Source organism: Haliotis rufescens, unplaced genomic scaffold, assembly GCF_023055435.1.
Source record: "Haliotis rufescens isolate VD_foot unplaced genomic scaffold, xgHalRufe1.0.p SCAF_9, whole genome shotgun sequence".
Lineage (NCBI taxonomy): Eukaryota > Metazoa > Mollusca > Gastropoda > Lepetellida > Haliotidae > Haliotis > Haliotis rufescens.
Genome location: NW_025964383.1, coordinates 29,399,415 through 29,425,591, shown reverse-complemented (window position 1 = coordinate 29,425,591; position 26,177 = coordinate 29,399,415).

Here is a 26,177-nt window from a genome sequence, read left to right as displayed (position 1 = left end):
GTTAAACTCAACTCACTCAATTGCTCACTCACTTTCGTATGGCCGGTCACTTGTGCGTATCAAGAATTGTGGTCCTCCGGCGCCTCAAACTAGCCCCACAATTGGAATGGGCATTACTTTGAAATTACCTACCACGAATATATAACCTTGGTCTGCTCATGAATACACCATTGTCGGTATTGTAAAACACACGTGGTACAACAGCATGATGTAGCAGCCACATGTGTCAGCGTCTAATAAACACTTAGTCTTCCAGTCGCCGAGAGACAGGCGCTGTCGAGCTTGAATCTCACAATAGGACACAACCACCAATACTTCCTGCCTCCATTAACACATTAACCAATCAGGTTCAAAGAGCAATGCATCGACATCAAGGTTCATTGCTTTCTATTATCGAGAGATCAAAACGTCCACACGGGATGTATATACCCTTTGATCAGAGACTTAACTGAAATAGCTTTAATGGAACCCGGTTGTCATTCAACGTTTTATTGTTATATTCCATGACTTACCAAGTCGGAGAGGAACTAAGAGTGGATTGTGTTGTATGGAACTCTCCCACGCTCCCTGACAATAACAGTAATAATGTCAGCCTTATATACACTCGAAGCAGCACGAGTATAACTCTTTTCGAATGATGTCATCATACCTAGTATGGGGTAATTTGTATGTGTTGGTCATTTAGCTTTGAATACAATATAGCAATCATGATTATTTTCTAAATTTATTTAAAAATGAATTGCCATCTTCATTTTTACATTTCCAGAGCGTGTGGGCAGTCTGGGTGAGTAGGTTGTTGCTGTTTACTGTTTAACGCCGCACTCAGCAATATTCCAGCTATGTGGCGTTGGTATGTAAATAATCCAGTGTGGACCAGACAATCCAGTGATTGACATCAAGAACATCGATCTACGCAATTGGGATACGATGACATGTATCAACCAAGTCAGCGAGCCTGACCACCCGATCCGGTTAGTCGCCTATTACAACAAGCAAGTGTTGCTGAAGACCTATTCGAGTCCGGATCTTCACGGGTAGAGTGAGTAGTATTGAAACTTGAGGGGGGCATGAAAAAATGACACCTCGTTGGTTAAAATTTAGTTCACGAAAAAAACGACACGGTTCTATTATTTTAAACAAATAAAACATATATTAATTCAACATTATTTAGGGACTGGTCAAAAGTGTTAGTATACATATCCCAAATGCGTGGATCGATGCTCATGTTATCAATCACTGGATTGTCTGGTCCAGACTCGATTATTTACAGACTGCCGTCATATAGCTAGAATATTGCTGAGAGCGGCGGTAAAGAACAAACAAACAAACTATAACAGTAAACGTATCGATTCCGTCTTTTTGGAGTCACCTACCTTCCCGTTATCACACATAATCAGAGCAGACCAAACTAACCAAAAGTCTGAGGTTCCATTGTGCAAACCCTAGCCATACAAACAAAGGTGACATCTGATGGTAGGGGAAACCTATTAAGAAACGACATAAAACGTCCAATGAATCACGACGGCTATACCTAACGTTTAAAAAGTTCAAAGCGCGTTTCTTGCCACAACAGATACATTTCAGGGCCCACTTGCACAAAGCGATCTTAGAACTACAACTATTGTAAGCCTTTGTTAAAGTATGGGAGTTATGATCATCTTAGCGCTGAGATCGCTTTGTGCAAGTGGGCCCAGGTCAGTAATAGGCAGGATACGATCTATCAAATGTGTGGCGTTTACTTCTTAAATCGGCAAGTGGTTTATGTCACTTGTTTTGAAAAATACCTTCGGCAATGACTTCAATGCAATTGTTAACTTGAGGTTTGTCGGATGACAACGATGTGTCTTTCCTTGTACGGAGTTGCGTGTTATTGTGTTGGAAAAGATTTGGCATTATTCGTTCATGGTTTTACTTTTCTTCCTCAGAGAAAGGACCGGCGTAGCAACTGACACCTTTATCCGTTTATTGGTAATTTCACTGGCGTGAGAAAACATGATGTAATACCCCTCACCTTAATTGTGATATTGGATGCTTTGTTCGGGACAAAGAGGCAGTAAAAACTATTGTTTTACAGACGGAAGCTATGTTTTTCTTGATTCAAAAAGTATTTGACAGTTTAAACTTCCCTGTTTCACATGGGGAGCTGTGTAGTCAGCAATGGAATTTTGGTTAGTTGTATTCGTATATGAAATGAATCTATATACAGTAAACTACGGTTATTACGAACTCAAAGAGATCACTAATTTAAGTTCGTTATAACCGAAGTTTGTTATAAGCATATATAGAGCATATATACCGCAAATGGCCGAGACAAAGAAATAAGTTCGTTATATCCGTGAGTTCATTATAAGGGCGTTCGATATAAGCGTAGTGTACTGTACCAATAAAGAATAACGTCTTAGTATATAACGCATTCGCCAGCATGTGCCAGCGTTCAATGTTTTTCCCAATACACATATAATGAGGATCGGGTGGCCACAAATGTCACCCAGATGTTGGTCGTGTGGATCGTTGCTCGTGCTATCAGCCACATGTTTGTCTGGGCAGGTCTCGAGTCTTGTCATCTATAATTATTATAAACAACTCCATATAGTTTTCGATTGTTTAGAGACATACCTCCGTGGTTTGCCGGGAGAGCGGCGAGTCAGTGGTTCGACCCCCTGGTAGCGTCGTACCAAAGGACATACAACTTTGGAACTTGCTACCCTGCCTTGCGCATTAAACAAGAACTAAGTACGATATTCATGTTAAACTGCGGCATGGTATCAAAGTGGGCTAGCACTATAACACTAGCATTACTCCCGACTAGTATAAGTCGAAACACACACACACAATCACACATGCAAACGCACACATACATTGTTGGTGCATGCACATTGCCAAATAAGTGCAATAATATTGAATGTGAAACCGAATCCCTTACACCTGTCTATACTTGTACGTAGGGGCTTCCATCCATGCTTAATACACCTGTCTATACTTGTACGTAGGGGCTTCCATCCATGCTTAATACACCTGTCTATACTTGTACGTAGGGGCTTCCATCCATGCTTAATACACCTGTCTATACTTGTACGTAGGGGCTTCCATCCATGCTTAATACACCTGTCTATACTTGTACGTAGGGGCTTCCATCCATGCTTAATACACCTGTCTATGCTTGTACGTAGGGGCTTCCATCCATGCTTAATACGCCTGTCTATACTTGTACGTAGGGGCTTCCATCCATGCTTAATACACCTGTCTATACTTGTACGTATGGGGCTTCCATCCATGCTTAATACACCTGTCTATACTTGTACGTAGGGGCTTCCATCCATGCTTAATACACCTGTCTATACTTGTACGTAGGGGCTTCCATCCATGCTTAATACACCTGTCTATGCTTGTACGTAGGGGCTTCCATCCATGCTTAATACACCTGTCTATACTTGTACGTAGGGGCTTCCATCCATGCTTAATACACCTGTCTATACTTGTACGTAGGGGCTTCCATCCATGCTTAATACACCTGTCTATACTTGTACGTAGGGGCTTCCATCCATGCTTAATACACCTGTCTATGCTTGTACGTAGGGGCTTCCATCCATGCTTAATACACCTGTCTATACTTGTACGTAGGGGCTTCCATCCATGCTTAATACACCTGTCTATACTTGTACGTAGGGGCTTCCATCCATGCTTAATACACCTGTCTATACTTGTACGTAGGGGCTTCCATCCATGCTTAATACACCTGTCTATGCTTGTACGTAGGGGCTTCCATCCATGCTTAATACACCTGTCTATACTTGTACGTGGGGGCTTCCATCCATGCTTGATAAACCTGTCTATACTTGTACGTGGGGGCTTTCAACCATGCTTGATAAACCTGTCTTTCCATGCACATGGGGGCTTTCACCCATACTTCATAAACCTGTCTATACCTTTAGCTGTCTATAGAACAGTCGAGTGACTCCCCGTTAGAGAGAGAAACATATCTTGAAGAAGCAATGGAACATTATTCTGTCTGAAACAAAAAGCAATCCCTCCGCCTTCCCTCGGGACATTAAATGTACGTTCTCGATGGAAAATTGCCTTATGTATCTGATATATTATGTTTACTATACAGTATCATTCAGTTTTCAAATAACATTGGAAACAATGTCAGTCCAGTTCCAATTATCTTTCCTTTGTTAATTACCATATTTATAGATTCACCATTATAGTCAGTCAGTACAGTCGAACATACAATAAGTGTTACCAACATAGTCCTGGAGTCTACAGTGCATTAATGTATTCTGTTTTCGCAGTCTACTTGTCTGGACACAGGAACATCAGCATCAAAGGCAATACGAGGGACAATCTCGGGGGCGCCGCGACACGCCTGTAGCACATGTACCAGATTTGAAGCATGTCTGATTTGTTCGCAAACGCCTTATTTATCAGGGGGGACGTCAGTACCATGAAGGTTCACAAGCACGCCAAATTCAAATCCAATGGAGTTCGACCGATACCTCAATTTGCTAACCTTTGTATTGATTTCTCTGTCCGTGTACTTTTGCAGTGGAATGTTTCGCCAATGTCTGGATCAGCTGAGCGTTGGTCCAGTCGTCTCAGGCTCCGGATTTGCTTTGAAGAGTTGCGTCCCTTAGGCGTGCCAGAAAGCTATGATCGCTAGTTCGAATCCCATATTTTCCGGAATTAAACGTTTAGGTTTTTTCAGCACCATATCGTATGGGTTCCACCCAAGTTATAAACGTTTAAACCGGCCTGCATCACTTCGGGCTTTCCTTTTTCAACTCATCCATCAAAAACGAATTGTTCGATAGGCATTACTTAGACGTTGACGGATGACAAAGTAGACACAATTTATGGATACAGTAATTAAAGAAGTTGTGATCCAGAAATTATGTCTACTTTGCTATCAATCAAAGGTGCGAAACAATGTGCTGCTTGGCAAAAGACGTTAAGACAGCACTCAATGCACAACTACAGCCCCGTAAAAGAAGATCTTTGGCGATGTGGTCGAGCTGGTGATCGTTTTTGCCCTTAATTTTAAACATATTCACCATTTATTCTTTGCATAAATTTATAACGGTTTTGCTATTATCAGGCTGTCATCCCCATTTTCATATTTTTGGTTTCAGCAAAGAGGAATACGTCAAATACATATGTCACTTCAGGCTTCCATACCACACAAAGCTAACACGCCATCGAATAACTGAAATACAGAGAAGAGTTCAACCCAATTCGGCCCCTCATTGTATTCGCATAGTACGATCTGTTTGTTTTGTTTGTTCAACGTCCCGTTCAACATTCCAGCTATATGACGACAGTCTGTAAATAATCAAGTCTGGACAAGACAATTTAGTGCTTGGCGCCATGAGCATCGATCTACGCAATTGGGATATGATGACATGCATCCACCACACGATCCCGTTAGTTGCCTCTTCCGACAATCATTGGTTTGCTGAATATCAATTTTAACCCGGATTTTCACAGATCTACGTCATAAGTAGACAAGCATAGCATATTAGTAATACGCTAAAAGCTAAACATAAAGTTCAAAACAAAACACAAAACATTTCAAAATACCAAATATATACAGAAAATACAAGAAAAACCCAACTTAATAGAGATGTACAAAATACCCTTCCATAGAAATGGTAAGACATCACGGTGGGTCGATGTACGTCTTATTTTCTGTAGGAAGCACCTGTCTCAATAGTGTATGGCCTGATGACTCGACACTAAAGGATTGGCCCACCAGAACGACTGATTACAACAGGCAGTTGAGGTGCAGCAGCGGAAGGGCAGATGCTTCATCCCGTGTCGAGTGATGGCACACTACCAAAACAGACAATACTTTAGAGGTCATGTTACACGAAGGGGCTATTTTCATAACCTTAGACAATTTACACTTTCTTCCACGGTTAAAGATCAGGGAACTTTACAGACGCTTGTCCGCACCTTCCTCTGGTAAACATTATCTATAGCGTTTGTTTGTTTGTTTGTTTGTTTGTTTGTTTGTTTGTTTGTTTGTTGTTTAACGCCACACTCAGCAATGTTCGAGCTGTATGACGGCGGTCTGTAAATAATCGAATCTGAACTAGACAATCCAGTGATTGTCATCATGAGCATTATCTATAGCGGAACACTCCGAGGAGTCACCTTATTTTCATTATAGGAGCCGAGTAGTTTTGTTTCTGTTTTTGTACTTTTTACCTTTAATGCTTTGTTTGTGAACAGTGTGAAAATGTAAACGTGTTGTAAACATTATAATAATTTGTTTCGGCACCTGCTGTTATACGTGATTTGCGTAAGTAGCATGTGTACCAATATACGTGCAGTGGACGCTATGTGTCGTGCGTTGTGTTTCAGACGCCGTGTGTCATCAATACCATGTCATTCATCCGCCGTGAACCATTCATCTGTCGTGTATCATCCCTCGTCTATCATCACTCGTGTATCATCCGTCCATCCTGTATCATTCGCCATGTATCATCCATCCGTCGTGTATCATCCCTCATCTATCATCCATCTGTCATGTAATATCCATCATGTATCATCTATCTGTCATGTAATATCCGTCATGTATCATCCATCTGTCATGTAATATCCGTCATGTACCATCTATCTGTCATGTAATATCCGTCATGTATCATCCATCTGTCATGTAATATCCGTCATGTATCATCCATCTGTCATGTAATATCCGTCATGTATCATCCATCTGTCATGTAATATCTGTCATGTATCATCCATCTGTCATGTAATATCCGTCATGTATCATCCATCTGTCATGTAATTTCCGTCATGTATCATCCATCTGTCATGTAATATCCGTCATGTATCATCCATCTGTCATGTAATATCCGTCATGTATCATCTATCTGTCATGTAATATCCGTCATGTATCATCTATCTGTCATGTAATATCTGTCATGTATCATCCATATGTCATGTATCATCCGTATGGTATCATCCATCTGTCATGTAATATCCGTATGGTATCATCCATCTGTCGTGTATCATCCATCATGTTTCATCCGTCAGTAATGTATCATCGATCCCTCGTGTATAATCCATCCGTCGTGAATCATCCCTCGTGTATCATCCGTCGTGAATCATCCCTCGTGTATCATCCGTCCGTCATGTATCATCCCTCGTGCATCATCCGTCATGTATCATCCATCTGTCATGTATCATCTTTCCGTCGTGTATCATCTCTCGTGTACAATCCGTCATGTATCATCCATCTGTCATGTATCATCTTTCCGTCGTGTATCATCTCTCGTGTACCATCCGTCATGTATCATCCATCTGTCATGTATCATCTTTCCGTCGTGTATCATCTCTCGTGTAGCATCCGTCGTGTTTCATTCCTCGTGTACCATCCGTCATGTATCATCCACCGTCATGTATCATCCATCCATCATGTATCATCCATCCGTCGTGTATCATCCGCCATGTATCATCCACCGTCATGTATCATCCATCCACCATGAATCATCCATCCGTCATGTTCATCCATCCGTCATGTATCATCAATCCCCCGTGTAATATCCACCCGTCATATATCCCCCATCTGTCATGCATCATCCCTCGTATATCATCCATTCCTCGTGTATCATCAATCCCTATAATCCGCCGTGTAGCTTTCATTCGTTGTGTATCATCTATCATGTATCATCTGTTGTGTAGCATCAATCCGTCATGTATCATCGCCTTGTCGTTTTTCATCAGTCGTGTACCAATCATCCGTCATGTATCACCTGTCATCTATGAACCATCCGTCATGTATCATCTGTCATCTATCAACCATCCATCATGTATCATCTGTTATCTATCAACCATCTGTCATGTATCATCTGTTATCTATCAACCATCCATCATGTATCATCTGTCATCTATCAACCATCCGTCATGTATGATCTGTCATCTATCAACCATCCGTCATGTATCATCTGTTATCTATCAACCATCTGTCATGTATCATCTGTCATCTATCAACCATCCGTCATGTATCATCTGTTATCTATCAACCATCTGTCATGTATCATCTGTCATATATCAACCATCTGTCATGTATCATCTGTCATCTATCAACCATCCGTCATGTATCATCTGTCATCTATCAACCATCTGTCATGTATCATCTGTTATCTATCAACCATCCGTCATGTATCATCTGTTATCTATCAACCATCTGTCATGTATCATCTATTATCTATCAACAATCTGTCATGTATCATCTGTCATCTATTAACCCATCCGTCATGTATCATCTGTTATCTATCAACCATCTGTCATGTATCATCTGTCATCTATAAACCATCTGTCATGTATCATATGTTATCTATCAACAATCTGTCATGTATCATCTGTTATCTATCAACCATCTGTCATGTATCATCTGTTATCTATCAACCATCCGTCATGTATCATCTGTTATCTATCAACCATCCATCATGTATCATCTGTTATCTATCAACCATCTGTCATGTATCATCTCTCATCTATCAACCATCCGCCATGTATCATCTGTCATCTATCAACCATCCGTCATGTATCATCTGTCATCTATCAACCATCCGTCATGTATCATCTGTCATCTATCAACCATCCGCCATGTATCATCTGTTATCTATCAACCATCCGTCATGTATCATCTGTCATCTATCAACCATCTGTCATGTATCATCTGTTATCTATCAACCATCCATCATGTATCATCTGTCATCTATCAACCATCCATCATGTATCATCTGTTATCTATCAACCATCTGTCATGTATCATCTGTCATCTATCAACCATCTGTAATGTATCATCTGTCATCTATCAACCATCCATCATGTATCATCTGTTATCTATCAACCATCCATCATGTATCATCTGTTATCTATCAACCATCCGTCATGTATCATCCGTCGTGTATCATCCATCTGTCGTTTTTCATCAATCGTATACCAATCACCATTCATGTATCATTCATCCCTCGTGTTTCCCCCGCACCCTCTAACATGTTTGATCTGACAGGTGGTGTGAGACAGGTTACATGCGGCAACTAAAGCGTTCACTTACATTAACATTCACTCTCTGGAGACAAAAGGTTCGTTTAAACAAGATGCTATCGAGATCGCCGTTGTCAGTTTGTTCATGCGCGTATTTACAATCCGATCAGTTGTTTTAGGACAAAATCATAAGAAACCATTTACCATCGCGAAAATATACATATACAAATATGAACCTCTAAACCTTTTGACGCTTATTTATTAGTTTTATACGCGTTGGTTGACAGTTCAAGAAACACATGAAGAATGCTAAAGGAAATGTGTCTGTAAAGGCAACCACAGCTTGATCCTGTTGCAACATTCAACATCACCTAGGGGTGATCAGATTAAGCAACCTATTAACGGCAGACATGTCTTCTTTGAACTTGGAATGGAAAGGGAGTCTCACGGATCAAAACACGTTACAAAGGATGCTTGCGCTAATCTACCTATTTGTCTGAGCAGGACTCGAAGACTCGGGGCCCTCTGGCATAGCATCATGAGTGGAGTATACATTTATCAAGATAAATACCACAAAGGCACCGAACAGCTGAAAGTGCCACCTGCTAGTCTCATGTGAAATCCATGTATAAATAGCTGGTTATTTAAAGACGTTATTAAAGAATGGGTACATTGCCGTTCGTGTATATACGTAAATCGCAGTGGAGAACACTTGACCACTTGACCAGATGAAGACATAGAAGTGCCATACATTATTTAGTCTTCTATTTCCATTTAATTAATGCCCTATGTGATTCCAGGTTAGCCTGGGCCATGGGAACCTCTGACTGTCTTCAGGTCGGGTGGTCAAACTCGGCGACCTGGTTCATTCCATGTCTTCCTTCCCACACTGCGTGGGACGTTGCTCAGGATATCAATGACGTCAAACTCGGCGACCTGGTTCGTTCCATGTCTTCCTTCCCACACTGCGTGGGACGTTGCTCAGGATATCAATGACGTCAAACTCGGCGACCTGGTTCGTTCCATGTCTTCCTTCCCACACTGCGTGGGACGTTGCTCATGATATCAATGACGTCAAACTCGGCGACCTGGTTCATTCCATGTCTTCCTTCCCACACTGCGTGGGACGTTGCTCATGATATCAATGACGTCAAACTCGGCGACCTGGTTCATTCCATGTCTTCCTTCCCACACTGCGTGGGACGTTGCTCAGGATATCAATGACGTCAAACTCGGCGACCTGGTTCGTTCCATGTCTTCCTTCCCACACTGCGTGGGACGTTGCTCATGATATCAATGACGTCAAACTCGGCGACCTGGTTCGTTCCATGTCTTCCTTCCCACACTGCGTGGGACGTTGCTCATGATATCAATGACGTCAAACTCGGCGACCTGGTTCGTTCCATGTCTTCCTTCCCACACTGCGTGGGACGTTGCTCATGATATCCATGACGTCAAACTCGGCGACCTGGTTCGTTCCATGTCTTCCTTCCCACACTGCGTGGGACGTTGCTCATGATATCAATGACGTCAAACTCGGCGACCTGGTTCATTCCATGTCTTCCTTCCCACACTGCGTGGGACGTTGCTCAGGATATCAATGACGTCAAACTCGGCGACCTGGTTCATTCCATGTCTTCCTTCCCACACTGCGTGGGACGTTGCTCATGATATCAATGACGTCAAACTCGGCGACCTGGTTCATTCCATGTCTTCCTTCCCACACTGCGTGGGACGTTGCTCAGGATATCAATGACGTCAAACTCGGCGACCTGGTTCATTCCATGTCTTCCTTCCCACACTGCGTGGGACGTTGCTCAGGATATCAATGACGTCAAACTCGGCGACCTGGTTCATTCCATGTCTTCCTTCCCACACTGCGTGGGACGTTGCTCATGATATCAATGACGTCAAACTCGGCGACCTGGTTCATTCCATGTCTTCCTTCCCACACTGCGTGGGACGTTGCTCAGGATATCAATGACGTCAAACTCGGCGACCTGGTTCATTCCATGTCTTCCTTCCCACACTGCGTGGGACGTTGCTCATGATATCAATGACGGCTTTGTTTGTCCAGAGTCAATTGTGTACAGGCTGCCGTCAACTACCTGGAGTATTATAAACATCATCTGATGTACGCCTGGTAAAGCTGACGCGTAATTGCAAGTCAACAAGTAGTCACCATCCAACTCTGATCAACATAGAAATTCGTAATTCATTATTCTAATTAACAGTTAGAAAGACATGTGTACAGCGATACAGAAACGGGGCTGATTATTTTAAACCAAAAGCAATATGACAAGATCCGACATTTCGATTAAAATTTCCATTGTGAAAATATCTTGACTAGAATATAATCATTGAAAAAACAAACTAAACATTCTTATCGAACAACATAGTTGCATATTTAAATGTCGAAATATAGTCGAACCTCCTTGTGTTGAACTTGCATGTGTCGAATTCTCGGTTGTCTCGAAGCCACCTTCAGATCCCTGCGAATTGCTTCTATATTTATTATTATTTATACTCTGATCTGTCGAACTAGATATATCGGTTGCCTCTTACTCTGTTGGGAATCCCAAGTATACACAATAAGCATCAAAGGTGCAAGCTGAGAAAAAGGGTTATCTATTTTTAATTATCGACTTTGAAACTTAGTATGAAAACAAACATGACTAGATAACATGTAACAATCTCTCAAAACATGATCTTTGGTTTTCGGAAATTCACTTTGTAGGTTGCTCTTATCCCGGATAATTTTTTTCCAGGTCCCCACGAGTCCGACGCAACGAGGTTCGACTGTATTATGAGATTATTACATTTCAAAAGTTTATTTCTATAGCATACACAGTAGAAATATCGACTGCTCCCATATTGGTGCTCTAAGACTTTGGAAATATTCCCACGGGCGTGTTTGAGACAAGGACGGCTTCTAAGCTGAGAAAAATAGATGAAAGCTTGAATGTCAAAGGCAATTATTATCCTCAACGGCTTTTGCCGTTTCTATTTTCATTGCACTTGTTGGTTGTCCACCCAAGCTTAATGTTTCCTTGTATCAGCTTCACAGTCATGCCTACCACCACACACGCTCTTGTCCCTTGTAATTGTTCACTACAGGTGATTCTTAGCAAAATCCTCATTCTCTGATTAATCTAGGAATTTGTATTTTCGTGATGACTCATCTGATTTCGACTCTATTTCAAGCTGAATTAACTGACATTATATAAATGTATTTTCCCTGAAATAATCACAGACCGGTCATGAAATCAGCTGTTTCTTTAGTTGCCACTGACTGTGAGAAAGGATGGCATATGTATTCTGTTACAATAGTTTTACAATTGCTGCAATTGTATTCCGCCTACACGTGAAACAGACACAATTGAATTTTATACAGCTGGGGGATGTCTGTTTCTGCATGGCAGAAATATAATATTGTCGATTTGTCAGACTTTTACACTAATGTATAACTGGAAAACAAAGCACCACTGCTATCAATTTACATCCACCAATCAGAAATCTCCATCTCACCCTTTTTTAACGTGAGTGTGTGAATAGGGTTTAACTCCGCTTGGAAAAGTATTCCGGTTATATCACTGCATGTAAGCTTTGTTTAAAAAAACGAGTTTATAATTTTACTGTCTTAGAACAACAACGATTGTTTCTAATCCTATAAAATACTACTTGCCCCCAAAATGAGACTAATCCACACTCGAAAATTGTCTATTAAGAGAAATACGATAATAGATATAATTAAACCCCTTTGAAATGATTTAAAAAATAAATGGTCAGTCGTTATTCAGTCGTTGAAATATCTGGGCCAATCTTTTGAGATTGTTATTCTTTTTTCTTCTGAAAAGCCGCCAGACAACTATCCGACCAAAGATAAGTGAAACACAAAAGTGCAAAGTTGCACTTCAATCTTCAACATTGGTTCAATTCTACCTTGTTATATCTATCCAGTTACATCAATCTATTGGAACTCATTTCATTTGGCCTTTCATCGTCAGCGCTAAAAGCTAAACTTGTCTCGTCCACAGGGAACACTACAATTAAACACACTAGATTTTGCCCAAACACTGGTAGGCACAGTTAACACCATGAGAGGCAGTCGACAGGCGGATGCAGCAGTCTGGCAAACTAGTAAAGCAGAAACATCATCCTGGCAGGTTCAGTATGGTCGTAAGTGCTCTCTGCTGTTAAGATCCTGTCTGGTCGAATTCGTCAATAGCACACTTCGCTAAACAAATCGGTCAGCTTGTTTGACAGCTGAATTCAAAGTCGATGATTAAGAGCTGTTAACGATCGTATGACTGTCGCGGGAAGAATGACAGATTTCAACATCAAGCACTTCTAGATCTTCCTATTAACTCTGAAACTCAAATGCCGCCAATCCTTAATAAGATCTGAGGTTAACAGGGGAACAATGATTTTGACGTTGACTCCTTTCATACTTTCTACATTCTGCTATGGCACTGAAGAATTGTTGATTGTAATCGTTCAAAACCAGGTCTCTAATTCTATACCTTTTCACACAAAATCCTTGTGATCCATCGAGAGCCTACCTCACCGCCGTATCATAACCTTTCAGTGAATCAATCTAAATAATACACAGACATTTAAGTAGCCTTCGATTCCTGTATGTTGCAAAATATCAACGCAAAAAGTGAAATGAAAAGTCCAGGGTATACAGTCAACAGCATACTGTACTGACAAACGCTAGACCTACAACACAAACTTAAACTGTTTCATTTTAACTTTATGCAATGACTTAATAGTCATATGCACTTGATACATGTCCTAATCACGCAAGGCATCACATGTTGCTGGCATGACGCATTGACAACCGTGACAATAGCTTGAAATTATCACAATTAGTTCCAGTGCACGTTGACATTTTCAATAAACTGATCACATATTTATATTACAATATATCACATTTATTTACGACGCCATCGAGTACGCAAGATGCCGAATTGATGAGTTGCCGGCGTGTTCATCCTTAAAATACATCAACACAAAAGCTATATTAATGATGACTGATGCAAATAATGTGGACTTGCATGCACGTCTTTTGTAGTTATGGGGTTGTAAAATAATTCCTCGTGACAAAGTATTCATATTAATTATAGGTTCTTCTATAACACTGCAAACACGAAAATGTCGTTTGGCATTGGAAGGAAAAACAATAAAAAATTCATTAAAATTGATTAATTGGTGAGCGTCCAGAAAGCGTCTGGAAAAGTGTCGAGTTTGTCAAGCGTAAAATAGACGGTAAAACGGTGCTTTTCGATCCGCCTTGTTAACTGCCAGTCACATTGCGCCGATCATTTGATGCACGTGATGGCCAAGGTTTCCTTAAGGAAGCTGAGGTTATTATTTCTGGCTACGGTGGTATGTTTTCTCAGATATCTCTCACGCGCAGTGCTGATACGTTAGTTTTAGGACATGTGAACTGTCAGTGGATTTCAGACACGCGCCATATGTTAAACTAAACCATGTTACCAAGTTTGTTGACATCAAATATTCCTCCGCCATGAACAATCGGACAATGCATTATTTGGTTACATTAGTAAATGAAAGCAAATCTTAAGAAATATGAGATGTTGCTAAAAGTGATTAGAATGGACTATTTCATAATTGAGTCTTTTAGCTCCTTACACTCAATATTGTGTTTGTCATTGCATGTAATAATTGAAATTATCTTTCCTCGAGATCAAATATCCCAACCACTCTGTACAGCCCCTGACCACTCTCCGACCTCCCACAACAAATACGGCATTGGTCAGTAGTTCCAGACCTTGAAGTGTGTAGTTAAAAACAAATAGTAATTTTGCTACGGTGAACAGTGGAACCATACATAGGGCGTCGTCTATTTTCGCCAACAGTGCAGTTCACCTTCAGTGTTATCAAAACAATTGCATGCACAGCTTTATGAACCCGTGCAATCTCATTTAAAATCAGATCTTAGTTCTCGCTATCGCTCAAACAAAGATCTGAGGACATCCCATTAAGGGTCACGTCAGAGCGACCTTTCATCCAACCAATCAGAGCGTCGCTTACCAGATCATGAAAGTGACTGTCGGAATGTGTTTTCTAATCATGCAACCACGAAATACTTAACTGGGGGTATTCCGAACGACAGTTACGGGGTTTTTGATTATATCCATGCAATCAAGGCCATATATAAGCCATTCTAGAATGTTCTTCTTATCAATTTGGGTTTTTTAATCGAGAATACGTCAAAATATGTTTCGAAGCGTAACCGCCAGTTTGAAACTAGTATCGTAAAGCTCGAGAAAGCTGCCTTCTGATTGGCCAATGACGATTTCTTGTCAGTCATTTCATTGGTCGGTCAAAATTCGCGAAAGGTCGTTCTGACGTGACCCGTATTGGGATGTCCTCAGATCTTTGTTTAGCAGTAGCGAGAAATAAGATCTGATTTTAATGAGATTGTGATACGTCACAGTGTTTCATTGTTGACAAACATACGACACAATTTGATAACATGACGTCATCTGAAGACTAGACTGCCCTCAATGACGTTTGTCGGTAGGGCTGACATTCCGTACGTTTTTCTACATGTTCTATCTGAAAATGTTAATGAGTAATATACAGAATATCCTACTGGACACTTGCAGTGACGGATTATCTGTCCCTAGTGGTGAGGTGAGATTGGAACCCGTGCGTCATGTACTCCCCCCTACAGTGCAGTTCGCCAACCGTGATGTCAAAACAACTTTATGCACAACTTTATGCATCAGTGCGTCGTCTACTTTCACCTAAAGTGCAGTTCGCCAACAGTGTTTTCAAAAGAGATTACCGCACCGGTGATTTATGTATTTCAAGTTTACCCTTCCAGTTACATTGCAGACTCACGCAGGGAGCCGGTAGACAAAGAGTTATTACGAGTGGATCAATAACACACTATCAATCCAAAACAAGAGATATCACACAACAATTTCAGAACAATTTTTCTGCTGGCAGTGAATAAATTAAAAAATGTTACTTCGTGCCTTAATATTGTCCCATGTCACATTAAGCTCCAATGAATTTCACATTGCAGATAAATCCATCGAAATGTGTTTAGATGCATTGTGGTACATTTTCCAGTGCAACCTGGGTTTGAGTGAGTGAGTATGGTTTTACGCCGCTTTGAGCAATATTCCAGCCATACACGGCGGGGACACCAGAAATGGGCTTCACACATTGTACCCATGTCGGGAATCGAACCCGGGTCTTCGGCGTGACGAGCGAAACCTGGGTTTGAACATTGACTATACACTTATTTACCTCTAATGCTATCTTGAATTAATTGTCTGGTAAATAATTGAGACAATTTCATATAATGCATTGCAGATATGATGGAAAAGAAACACCAAAATTATAGCTGGAAACGAGGAAAATAAATGTTTAGATAAATAAAATGTCAGAAAGGTAATAAGCTTGAGGCCGTTGGTTATCTTGAAACTCTTATAATTAAAAGATATGTTGATTTATTTATGTGGAATTATTAATGCGACGCCAGCTTGTCATCTGATGGACATTAATCATCAGCTGTCACCACCTGCCATGGTCTTGCATAAGTGCTAGAACAGTTCCTGTAAATGGAAGGTACTCTGGTGACTTCATCCGTCACAATATCTGCTCAGATCCCAGCAAATTCCCACCACTCAAGGATATAACAGTAAGGAAGTACACGGTACCATGCATGTATATAACCTTTTTATAATATGTGTTCAAAAATATGTTTGGGGGCGTTCATAAAATACACACTGACGCTGGTATATTCTAATCAGTTCAACTGGATAAATGATTCCGATCCATTATACATGTTATACTTCATCTCTACACATAATGTTGACAACCCGTGAAGATCCGGGTTAGAATAGGTCTTCAACAAGCTGTCGACAGCCGATCATTTCCGTTGTCTTCTCCAATAATATAAATCTGTAAAAAGAATTCATGTATGTGATTAATATATAAGGGTTTTTTAGGAAACTATTTGGAAAAGTCGACCTTCAAAGTAAGTAAGTTTGGTTTAACGTTGCTTTGAATAAAAATTCAGTTATATCTTATGGGATTGATGTGGGAGTGAGTGAGTGAGTTGGGTTTAACGCCGCTTTTAACAGTATTCCAGTTATATCGCGGCGTGTCAGCTTAATGTGGCAGGAAAGCCCGAAGTGATGCAGGTCTCAGACGTTTACAAGTTCGGTGAAACCCACGAGCACGGGTATGGTGCTGACAAACCTAGAAACATAATTGGGGCGAACCGGGATTCGAACCCACAATCATAGGTTTCTGGCGTGCCCAAGGGACGCAACTCTGCACAGCGAATCGCGGAGCCGTAGACGACTGGGCCACCCGTGCCCCCGATTGATGTGGGAGGAAACCCGAAGTGAGGAAGGAGTCTGAGGTTAACGACTGCAGTGTAACCCACGAACAGGTGTGTGAGGTGCTGATACACCAGGGACATGATGAGAGGGACTTTGACAGCCAACCTAAAGCATGCAGCACTTCTTAGCTAGGGGGGGCACGGGTGGCCCAGTCGTCTAAGGCGCCGCGATTCGCTGTGCAGAGTTGCGTCCCCTGGACACGCCAGAAACCTATGATTGTGGGTTCGAATCCCGGTTCACCCCGATTATGTTTCTAGGTTTGTCAGCACCATACCCGTGCTCGTGGGTTTCACCGAAGTGGTAAACGTCTAAGACCTGCATCACTTCGGGCTTTCCTCCCACATTAAGCTGACACGCCGTGATATAACTGGAATAATGTTCAAAGCGGCGTTAAACCCAACTCACTCACTCACTCATTCACTCTTAGCTAGGCCGACTGAGTCACTCCTGTTCCATTTTCCGCATCAGTGGCAAAATGATGTCGATGCAATTCCCTAATTTGACTTGTACCATATGTTCTCGTGTTTTGTTCAGGTGATCTACGTGGTTTTGCATGTGTTTGTGACGAGTGGCACCGGTGGGGCAGGATACGCTCACTGTTTCGCGAACACCTGGTGTCATCACAATTTTGATAGTGATTCATAAACACATTCTTATATTATAGTCGGAATCGTATAAAGGGTTGAAGAGATATCTTAAGCTTATTGAAATGCATGTATAATCATAAGACATATCTGCTAAAAGCAGTGTCGGATGTACGTGGCACGTGTTTATGAAACACTGTCATAAGGTGGAAACCCCAGGGGTTCGTGAAATGATGAGTGTATCCCACCGGTGGCACCCGTATCAAACACATTCAATAGTCATCAATAGAGTTCTGCATGAATGCAGAGTGCATATGTTGAGGTCATCCTCAATATCGTTGTGTAACCCACAGAAAATCCTCTGAAGCCACTTTAGTACCACTCTTGAACGGTCCAACCAGCTTACATTGCTTTGCACCCCCTGTGTAACTGATGGCCCACATCGCGGCTCTTCACCAAAGACAGCTGCATATCTTAGCATCGACAGTTTGGTGATGATCACTGATGATGCTTGGCTCCTGTCCAGGGACCATGGTTTTCTTCTCAGAAACGCAGCATTATGATCATCTGAAATAACACAGAGCATGGGATAACTGAGTAAATTTCGTCACAGTAATGGTCCAGTTATTTATGGCATTTCTTTTCAAGCAAATAACACTTTTCTTCATTCCAAGTCACCATGTTGTGCTCATTCATAGGGTAAAGCTATACATGTTTGTTTGGCATAGACAGAACATAGATGTTATCAAATCAAGATAACTATAAGGAGTGCAAATAGTAGATATGAATAGTCCAAACTATTTGACTTCATCAGTCAGTTTGGTGAACATGGGCTTAAGACATTTGTACTTTAGTATGCAATTCCCAGATTAATCGCTGATGTTTCAACACCTGTTCTTGTTCTCCCGATAAAACGGTTAAAAAGCATGGTTTATCCCAAAACATACACTGTACCTACATCATATAATGCCAGTAAAGTAAACTGCTGATCAAAATAAAGCATACATTGTTAGATTGTTTAATAGGTTTGTATACCAAGATGAAAGGAAACTGAATTCAGGTTTAAAGCCTTTAACAAACCATCGTCCGTACATTTTGAGAAAAATCGTTTTTCGTGAATTTCAAATAAAACTTTTTTTTATATTAGAACATGATAAAAATGCATCTAGGGTATACAAGGCAACCGATTGGGTATTCAAAGCAACCGATTGGGTACTCAAGGCAACCGATTGGATATTCAAGGCAACCGATTGGGTACCCACACATCCCCGATTGGTGGTAAAGGAAGGCATGTCTGGATACGTCTGTGGCTGTATACGGGCCTATTCCAAAGAATTTTGTATTTATCATTTTCCATGAGGACCTCTACATATTCCGGGTTCGTGCCATGGAAGGACCTCTGTGTACAAACCACAAGCATGGCGAAGACATTAATAAAATGATCGAGCCACACCATCATGTCGCTTAAGATACTGTGTTTGTGCCAAAGCTGGGCATCCACTGACAATGTGTTGGACAGTCTCATTAAATTCATTGCATAATCTACATTTCATATTTACATTTTGATGCAAAATCACACATTGACGGTTTCGAGTGGGAAGTTTCACTTTTCAGGCCAGACGACTTCATGCAAGTGTAGGACTCTTTAGGATTGCTGATCTTCTCAACACACTTGACATAAACTCGATGCAGTTGTCGTTCGGGTAGCCTCTGCTTGAAAAACTGGGCCGACTTGATATGGCACTTCGCTTGGTTGACACTCATTTCTGTACCGTCCAGCAGTAGAGAACCATCAACAAAATCAACACCTACATTGAGATTATGTCCCACATCCTTGGCTCGTTTTAGAAAACTGTGGAATGTCTTATTTTCATCATGAGTCTTGGCATGCTTCCCAAGAGAATCATGAGACAAATATATGTGTGTAAAAGTGCACAAAACAATTCTATCATGAAGAGCCTCCACATTAATCAAACCACGCCCTCCCACCAATAATTAGTAAATATAAGCGATTGAGGGAAGAGCGAGAGTGGTGTGATCTTTTGTGTGACATGATTTCGTTTTAGGGTGTCAATACCCTGAATTTCTTGTTTCGTCCAATCAACAACACCAAAAGAATATGAAAGGACGGACACAGCATAAGTATTTGTGGCTTTGACTTTATTGCGAGCGTTCAGCTCTGAACTCCAGATTTTCTTTAGTCTACAGGTGTACTCTGCCCGAAGTTTGCCCTTGATATGGGCATTCTGGAGTTTGTCCCTAATCTGCATTCCTAAATACGTATAGGCCTGACCTTCCACTACCTTGCCACGTTTCAAATGAAGAATGTTGCATTTGTCGAGTCCAGAGGACATGCCGATATCATTAGTATAGGACTCGACAAGCAGAATCTGTTTTCTCTAGTGTAGATCCTCCATTGGCAATAAGTTCAAGGCCATCCATGTAAAGGAGGTGAGTAAGGGGTGTTGGGGATCTGTGCTTAGGAGGTCCCGGGTGATAACCTTCCTCTTTGCTGAGCAAAAAGCTTAAAGGATTTAGTGACAAACAGAAAAGCAAAGGGCTGAAAGAATCGCCCTGAAATATTCCTCTTCTAATAGGAATGGATTGCGAAGTCACCACCTGCCCCTGCGAATACATCTCAAGTTGAGTCGACCCGCAATTCATTAAAGACTTGAGTAAAACAAGTAGTCGGTCGGGGAAGTCAATACATTCCAGTGACTTCAAAATCCATTCGTGAGGTACAGAATCATAAGCCTTTTTGTAGTCTATCCAACACATTGAGAGGATACGGTGGTAAGTTTTCCTCTTCAAGGATCATTTTCTGAACTAGTAGTTGATCCTTACAACCCCAACATCCCTTTCTGGCTCCTTTCTGCTCCATGTAAATAATGTCATTGTATGCGCAGTATGATGACACAATATCTTTGAGACATCCTGTAAAATTTGTATATTGTGTATTCAGACAAGTGATAGGGCGGAAGTTTTTGGGATCAGTCAAATCACCTTTCTTTTAGAGAATTATTGTTCGACCCTTGCACAACCAAGGCGGAACATCCCCTGTATCCACAAGAGATTTAAAACAGTGAATTAATGGTGTTTGGAAACAAGGAAACAGTTTCCAAAACCGGTTTCGAATTCCATCAGGTCCTTGCGCCATATTAGATTTGGCCTTTTTAATTACATTTTTCAGGCAATCAGGTGTAAAAAAAACCACGATAATGGTGATTTTAGTTTTTCGTGTACACAATCATTATATTCCTCTACCCATGCTTCCTCGAGGTTACAGATGCCGGGTGTAGACCACAACTGTTTCCAAAACCTTTCACTGAAATCCATGGTGGGTCGTTTCTCATCACTGCCATTGGCTGTATTTAGTTGCCTGTAAAATTGTTTTTCATTAGATTTAAACAATTTGTTTTGTCTGATGAAATTATTTTTCTTGTCCCACTTTCATTTTCCCGACCCCAATCAGCCATAATCCCATAGTTTTTAATACTTGCTTCATCCTTTGTTTATGTCACTGACTTCACCGATGATTGGCTTCTCTACTCCAGTATACAATATCTACTCTACTGTATAAACATTGCCTCCTACTTGTATATATATTTGTCAACCACACTCTGTATATCACTTGCTTGATAACGGTGTTAGAACCTACACTGAAACGTCGTAATTGTAATAAAGAAGTTGTTCATCTATAAATTCCTATCCTCACTTTGTACTCCAACTTCTAAATGCCTATCAAAGAAGAAATGTTCCCCACGTCGTCTCTCTCTCTCTCTCTCTCTCTCTCTCTCTCTCTCTCTCTCTCTCTCTCTCTCTCTCTCTCTCTCTAAGCACAGATCCCCAACACCCCTTACTCACCCCTTTACATGGGTGACCTTGAACTTATTGCCAATGGAGGATCTACACTAAAAAAACAGATTCTGCTTGTCGAGAGAGAGATTGATAGAGAGAGAAAGAGAGGGAGTGAGAGAGAAAGAGAGAGAGTGAGAGAGAGAGAAAGAGAGAGAGAGTGAGAGAGAGAGAGAGAGAGAAAGAGAGAGAGAGCTATATAAGTGCAATATTTTATAGTTTACGAGTTACTTTGATAATTTGTAACTCATTTTTTAAATGCACTCGTGTTATTCACCTGTTATGAGTGTCCAATGTCCTCCATTAGTTCAGTTTTAGAGTCGTCAATCTGTCGCAGGCACGCATTCTCTGCCTGTTTTCAGGTGCAGCAGTTACGGTTATATACGGGTCTAACCGCATGTATCTTGTGAGACTGCATGACTCCAAATGTTGGGAATTCTGCTTCTGTATTCAAACGTTCTGGAATGACAACCCTTCCCAGTGCAAGGCCAGACCGCTGTTACAGGCATGTAAATATATTTTACGTGCGCTTTGGTTGTACAGCGGACCCTTTTGTTATTGGGACAATTAAGCCGTCAGTGACGATATTTTACATTAGAGCATTTCTGTGACTCTATGTCATACATTAGAATCTTTAAGATGGTTGTTGACACGTCTTGTCAAGAAATATAAGTGAAGTCGTGTTCATTAGAATAACTTCTTTTCTATTATGTAAATGTCATTCAAACCTTGTTGATTATATATTACCTTCAGTGCAATCTATCAAGAGAATTCATGTCTGATTGGACCTTTGGACAAGAGGCACTGAGTGGCAGTAAAGCAGCAGTAAGTTCTGAAGAAGTCAAAACACAATGAGTGGTAGTAAAGCAGCAGTAAGTTCTGAAGAAGTCGGAACATAATGAGAGGTAGTTAAGCAGCAGTAAGTTCTGGAGATGTCGGAACATAATGAGAGGTAGTAAAGCAGCAGTAAGTTCTGGAGATGTCAGAACACACTGAGTGGTAGTAAAGCAGCAGTAAGTTCTGGAGATGTCGGAACATAATGAGTGGTAGTAAAGCAGCAGTAACTTCTGGAGATGTCGGAACATAATGAGTGGTAGTAAAGCAGCAGGAAGTTCTGGAGATGTCAGAACACAAAGAGTGGTAGTAAAGCAGCAGTAAGTTCTGGAGATGTCGGAACATAATGAGTGGTAGTAAAGCAGCAGTAAGTTCTGGAGATGTCGGAAGATAATGAGTGGCAGTAAAGCAGCAGTAAGTTCTGGAGATGTCAAAACTCAATGAGTGGTAGTAAAGCAGCAGTAAGTTCTGGAGATGTCAAAACTCAATGAGTGGCAGTAAAGCAGCAGTAAGTTCTGGAGATGTCAAAACTCAATGAGTGGCAGTAAAGCAGCAGTAAGTTCTGGAGATGTCAAAACTCAATGAGTGGTAGTAAAGCAGCAGTAAGTTCTGGAGATGTCGGAACATAATGAGTGGTAGTAAAGCAGCAGTAAGTTCTTGAGATGTCAGAACACAAAGAGTGGTAGTAAAGCAGCTGTAAGTTCTGGAGATGTCCGAACATAATGAGTGGCAGTAAAGCAGAAGTAAGTTCTGGAGATGTCGGAACATAATGAGTGGCAGTAAAGCAGCAGTAAGTTCTGGAGATGTCAAAACTCAATGAGTGGTAGTAAAGCAGCAGTAAGTTCTGGAGATGTCAAAACTCAATGAGTGGCAGTAAAGCAGCAGTAAGTTCTGGAGATGTCAAAACTCAATGAGTGGTAGTAAAGCAGCAGTAAGTTCTGGAGATGTCGGAACGTAATGAGAGGTAGTAAAGCAGCAGTAAGTTCTGGAGATGTCGGAACATAATGAGTGGTAGTAAAGCAGCAGTAAGTTCTGGAGATGTCAGAACATAATGAGTGGTAGTAAAGCAGCAGTAAGTTCTGGAGATGTCAGAACACAAAGAGTGGTAGTAAAGCAGCTGTACGTTCTGGAGATGTCGGAACATAATGAGTGGTAGTAAAGCAGCAGTAAGTTCTGGAGATGTCGGAACATAATGAGTGGTAGTAAAGCAGCAGTAAGTTCTGGAGATGTCAAAACTCAATGAGTAGTAGTAAAGCAGCAGTAAGTTCTGGAGATGTCGGAACATAATGAGAGGTAGTAAAGCAGAAATAAGTTCTGGAGATGTCGGAACATAATGAGTGGTAGTAAAGCAGCAGAAGGTTCTGGAGATGTCAGAACACACTGAGTGGTAGTAAAGCAGCAGTAAGTTCTGGAGATGTCGGAACATAATGAGTAGTAGTAAAGCAGCAGTAAGTTCTGGAGATGTCGGAACATAATGAGAGGTAGTAAAGCAGAAATAAGTTCTGGAGATGTCGGAACATAATGAGTGGTAGTAAAGCAGCAGAAGGTTCTGGAGATGTCAAAACTCAATGAGTAGTAGTAAAGCAGCAGTAAGTTCTGGAGATGTCGGAACATAATGAGAGGTAGTAAAGCAGAAATAAGTTCTGGAGATGTCGGAACATAATGAGTGGTAGTAAAGCAGCAGAAGGTTCTGGAGATGTCAGAACACACTGAGTGGTAGTAAAGCAGCAGTAAGTTCTGGAGATGTCGGAACATAATGAGAGGTAGTAAAGCAGCAGTAAGTTCTGGAGATGTCGGAACATAATGAGAGGTAGTAAAGCAGCTGTAAGTTCTGGAGATGTCAAAACTCAATGAGTTGCAGTAAAGCAGCAGTAAGTTCTGGAGATGTCGGAACATAATGAGAGGTAGTAAAGCAGCTGTAAGTTCTGGAGATGTCAAAACACAATGAGTGGTAGTAAAGCAGCAGTAAGTTCTGGAGATGTCAAAACTCAATGAGTTGCAGTAAAGCAGCAGTAAGTTCTGGAGATGTTGGAACATAATGAGTGGTAGTAAAGCAGCAGTAAGTTCTGGAGATGTCGGAACATAATGAGAGGTAGTAAAGCAGCAGTAAGTTCTGGAGATGTCAGAACACACTGAGTGGTAGTAAAGCAGCAGTAAGTTCTGGAGATGTCAGAACATAATGAGAGGTAGTAAAGCAGCAGTAAGTTCTGGAGATGTCGGAACACACTGAGTGGTAGTAAAGCAGCAGTAAGTTCTGGAGATGTCAAAACTCAATGAGTTGCAGTAAAGCAGCAGTAAGTTCTGGAGATGTCAGAACACACTGAGTGGTAGTAAAGCAGCAGTAAGTTCTGGAGATGTCGGAACATAATGAGAGGTAGTAAAGCAGCTGTAAGTTCTGGAGATGTCGGAACATAATGAGAGGTAGTAAAGCAGCTGTAAGTTCTGGAGATGTCGGAACATAATGAGAGGTAGTAAAGCAGCAGTAAGTTCTGGAGATGTCAAATCACTGAGTGGTAGTTAAGCAGCAGTAAGTTCTTCAGAAGTCGGAACACAATGTAGGTCGTATAGTGAATTCTTACACGGGCCTAGATCCCCATTTCACATGGACGAAAAAGGTAGTGAAAGATATTTTTATTTTATTTTTGTTAGCAATATTCAAGCTATATGACGGCGGTCTGTATATAATCGAGACATCCATTGATTGATATCTTGAGTTACATAATTGGGATACCTGTGAATAAAAATAACATAAATGATCTAATATTGTTATCTGTTTATTGCCAAATAGAAACACTAAGGCTAACTCAGAAATCGGTACTTACTGAATAAAAATGTGAAATAGGTAAATAACCATACATGATCAATGAATCGGTAACAAATCATATTAAAATAAACAGGATTATGTTTACAACCATAAAATACAATACAATGTGTCAACTATGTGGCAGTAACAATACTTAACAAGCCCTATACACAAGTCAGTGCGCTCACGAATGTCCACAAACTGTCACAGTCGCATGTCGTGAATGAGGCGCTTGCTTCGTTCTTGATTCCAGGAAACCGTGTTGGAAACAGGCAGAAAAGTCGGTGATTCCAGATACGAGATCCGTCCGTACTGGGCAGGTAATTGGGCTTGAACCACCCTGGTGTCGCACTTATACAGGCACAGCCAGCCTTCTGGAAACTGCTTGAAGCGTGTAGTCAGTTAACAAGCACCTCAAAATGGAGATCTCTATACCGGGAGGATGGGAAGGGTGTCAAGCGATGGGACAGCGATTCATGAGGGTTTGCATTTTTGTCTGTTTGTTGTTTTACGCCGCACTCAACCAACTCGGCGAACCTGACCACCCGATCCCGTTAGTCGCCTCTTACGACAAGCACAGCCGCCTCTTACGACAAGCATGGGTTGCTGAAGATCTTCACGAGTCGGTTCATGAGGTAGTTCAATTATCCAAATTACGCATACTGCATTTAGTCCCCTCCAAGTTCCTTTGTAAATGGATGGGAATAAAAT